General features: G+C 43.0%; 1 long non-coding RNA gene across 1 annotated transcript; it reads right to left on the bottom strand.

The window, feature by feature from the left end:
- Window positions 1-74: 74 nt before the first annotated feature.
- On the bottom strand, window positions 75-2,188 carry LOC118158836. The gene is made up of 2 exons (XR_004746909.1): window positions 1,781-2,188; window positions 75-136 (listed from the first exon to the last, which is right to left on the bottom strand). It is a non-coding gene; the product is annotated as an uncharacterized LOC118158836 (long non-coding RNA).
- Between the last annotated feature and the right edge of the window lie 2,057 nt (window positions 2,189-4,245).

The raw sequence follows: 4,245 nt of genomic DNA, 5'->3' as shown, positions 1-4,245 counted from the left end.
TCCAAATTCCTCAAAGACAATGAACAAACCCCCACTAATTTATTACAATCCCTCCTTTTTCTTTTTCTAACATATTTTGTTCATTGAATTTTTGCAATATTTGCTTGCTGAGCATCAAAGTTTCTGCGTTGTCCTCCTGCTCAAGAGATTCATACTTAGCACGCACGAGCATAAGATGAGCTGCCTCTAATCGGCTTTTTACAATTGCAATTACTCGATTGAATATACATGGTCCAAAAGTCAGTGCTAATATAAGTAACATCAAGGGCCCCGCTATGGTTGATAGCAGGGTAGTAAGCTAAGGTGAGTAATTAAACCAGGATTCATACCAATTCTGACGAGCCTCATTTTCCCTTTTGCGTTTTTCTAATCCTTCCCGCAATTTAGTCATTGTATCTCTCACCACCCCAGTATGATCTGCATATACACAACATTCTTCACGCAGGGCTGCACACAGTCCTCCTTGTTGTAAGAAAATCAAATCCAACCCTCTACGGTTTTGGAGTACCACTTCAGATAATGACCTAACCGATTTTTCCAGAGCTGTTATTGATTGCTCTATACGGGCCAGATCCTCATCTACGGCAATGCGTAGAGAAGTAAATTCCTGGCTTTGTTTTACCAGGGAAGCAATTCCAGTTCCTGCACCTGCAGCCCCGAGAGCCATTAAAGTGGCTAAGGTGACGGCCGTAATAGGCTCCCTCTTTACCAGATGGTATTCAGCCACTGTGTGATGGGTATACATATACTCTTCAGTGTGGTATTGAATCCTTGGTATAATGACCACCTGTACACAAAAATCATGAGATGTGCTAAACAATTTTAAAGATATGCAAGGAGTGACTCCTAACGATGGACATACCCACCTAGTGTTATTTGCAGGAATTAACCATTTGTGGGTTCGGTCCATTTTTTCAGTGACATGGCACAGATCATTTTTATCTCTTGGAACTGTGCCGACACATCTACCTTTTCCTGTAACTTGAGTCAAAGTTATCCCGATTTCCTGACCCCAACTGCATTTGGAAGGATTTAACTCATTTGAATATTCAGACCTCCCCATATCCCCTATAGCTTCATAATATGGGGGCTTAACACTTACACATAGCCAGCACCCTTCAGTTATCTCAGGATTAGTTTGATTTAGTACCTGGAAACTAGCATTTATAACTTTCCACATACTACTCCCGGGTACAACCTCTTTCTTTTTCACAATGCTTGGAAGCAGTGTGGGAAAGGATAACTCTGTCGACTTATTGAAAAACACTGTAGTAGGTCGGGCAGTCCCAGGTATCTTTACAGTCTGGGCAATCAAAACTTCCCCTAATAACTCTTTATTAGGCCCGACTACCTTGGAAGTCTCGGGTATTTCCTTCTTTATTAGTATGAGTCCTCCCTTGTCAGTTCCAGGTTCTGTATACCTTATTCCCCACACTCTTCCCATGTTCCACCCTCTATCCGTGGGTTGGGTAACATTTAAAAAAAGATATTTGCAGTTTCCACGTCCTCCCCACCCTTGCGGTGGAATGCACCCATATGGACCCCATTGGACCCTTAAGTATTTATCTCTACCGTATCCCGGTATCCAGCTAGGGGCTATAGTCTCACAACCCCAGTAGCTGCAGTAATATTGATTAGGGGAGTTGCAGTACCCCTTTCCAGGATTCGAACTCGGGCACATATAAAATCCCATATATTCCCAGCATTGGGGCCTCGGGATCAGCTTACATAGTGTAGAAGTAAAGCTTGGCCCCCCCGATGTTATCTGGGTAGCAATAACCTGTTGATCCTCGAATCGACTTAAAGTCCATTTAAAGGGTTGGTGGGGGTGGTGTTGAGTCGCTATGCAGGATGAAATCACTGCGAGAACCCCTAAATACCGATAGGAATGGCTGAGGCCCATTTCTTTCCCCACTTATTCACTCCTCTGCCTCACTCGTCAGTTGGGTTGCAGCCAACTACGAGGTTTTAGTTCTTCTCGGCAGCAGTAGTGTTCTTCAGGGGAGAGCCTCTGCCTTAACCCACGGTACCTATCGAGTTCGTCGCAATGTGAGCTTCAGGTCTTTGTTTCCTGGAGCGATCTCCCACTTCTCGTCACAGATGGGTCCTTTAACACGGCTGGCATGTGTCCATCCTTTCTCCACAGTCCGGACAGCTGTTTCTGTAGTAAGCAAAACAACATAGGGGCCTTCCCATTGTGGTGTTAATGTAACTTCTTTCCAAGTTTTTATCAGGACCTTATCTCCAGGCTGTATCTTGTGGATTGCCATATCCAAAGGAGGACGTTGCACAATTAAACCCTTTTTCTGTAATTCCCCGCGTCTATTTATCAATTGTGTGAGGTAAGGTTTTAATTGATCATCTTGTAGGTGGGGATGATCAAGGGGTATCTCAAGATCGTAAGGCATACCATACAGCATTTCAAAAGGGGAGATTCCCAGATCAGTCCTGGGCTTCACGCGTATACTTAACAAAGCTAGCGGCAAGCACTTTATCCAAGAGGTTTTCGTTTCTAACATTAATTTAGTAAGTTGCTTTTTAATTTCCCCGTTCATCTGTTCTACTTTCCCCGAGCTCTGAGGATGCCAGGGAGTATGATATTCCCATTTGATTCCTAAAGCTTTCATTGTGTCACGGGACACTTTTGACACAAAGTGTGATCCCCTATCAGAATCTATTGCTTCTACAATCCCATATCGGGGAATTATGTTTTCTAACAATATTTTCACTACGGTTTGTGCTGTAGCCCTTGTCGTGGGAAATGCTTCAACAAAATTTGTAAGATGGTCTATGATTACCAGCAAATATTTGTATCTTCCTGTTTTGGGAAGTTCGGTAAAATCCAATTGAATTCTTGCAAAGGGTTGGTGGGCTAATTCTCGTCCTCCCAGAACCCTTTTTCTCATATTTTTAGCATTTACCCTCCGACAAATCATACACCCATTAACAATTCCCTTTGCTATGTTATATATCCCTATACACATATAATTATTGGCGAATTGATCTACTAACGCCTGAGCACCCCAATGCATTTGTTCATGAAATCTCCGTAGCACCCTCATAGCTACTGATTTTGGTAACACTTCTTGTCCGTCAGGTAGTACCCATTTTCCTTTTTCACTTTCTCGAATCCCCATTTGTGTCATCTTTTCCTTTTCTACAGTAGTAAAACAAAACAAGGGGAGGGGGGCGTGCCCACCAGAACATAAAGACTTAGCTGGGCCATGCTTGTAACACTTCCTGTAAGGCGGACTCTCCTCCTCCAAACAATTACATTCAATCCCTTCTACTCCCCAGTCTTTCCAGCAATCATAGCATGGAAATTTCTTTAAATCCTTCCCCTTGCCACAATTCGGGCAGTCTGCTCTCTTAGTCAGTTCATATACACCCATGAGAGCTGCTCTTTTTGCTTCCTGGTCGGCTAAGTTATTACCTCTGATTTGGGGATTCAGCCCTCGCTTGTGTCCTTTTACATGCACCACCGCAATCTCCTTAGGCTCCCTGATGGCTTGTAAAACTTGGAGAATCAACTCCTGATGAATTAGTCCTTTTCCTCGTGAATTTATAAATCCTCTCTCTTCCCATATTTTCCCAAAGGTGTGTACATGCACCACACCAAAGGTGTATTTCAAATCTGTCCAAATGTTTGCCAGCTCAAGAGCTCTTATCAAGGTGATGATTTCCACCTTTTGGGCTGATGTTTGTTACCGCATATCCTGTGAAGCAAAAATCCCTGGCGGACGAAGCTGCTGCCATCTATGTACCAATCCTCCACATCTTCTAGGGGTGTTTCCTAGAAGTCTGGTCAGCTGGAGTATACCGTGTTCATGGTCTTGATGCAAGATCTGGCGATCTGGGAACAGTTACTGAGGAAAGAGGCTAGGTTCATAGTATTAGTGCCGAAAATATATATATATATATATTAGTAAACTAATAGTCCATGATACACATTCCTCCTCTTCTTCAGTAGCTATCATTTGTATATTGCAACAGTGTCCCCTTTTCCCGAAGGGGTCTGTCAAAACTTCAAGATCACAGGCTAGATGTTCCCTAAATATGGTGGGGTTATTTTTGAACCCCTGTGGTAACACTGTCCAAGTAATCTGAGTTTCTCGTCCTCTATTAGGATTTTCCCATTCAAAGGCAAAGAGTTTCTGTTTTTCATTTGCCACGGGCAGGCAGAAAAAGGCATCCTTTAAATCTAGTACCATGAACCAAACTTGACTATTTTTCTAATTTTGTAAT

This window comes from Oxyura jamaicensis, unplaced genomic scaffold (genome assembly GCF_011077185.1).
Source record: "Oxyura jamaicensis isolate SHBP4307 breed ruddy duck unplaced genomic scaffold, BPBGC_Ojam_1.0 oxyUn_random_OJ47170, whole genome shotgun sequence".
Taxonomy (NCBI): domain Eukaryota; kingdom Metazoa; phylum Chordata; class Aves; order Anseriformes; family Anatidae; genus Oxyura; species Oxyura jamaicensis.
Note: the sequence above shows the minus strand (reverse complement) of the source record. Positions and strands in the feature narration are given on the sequence as shown.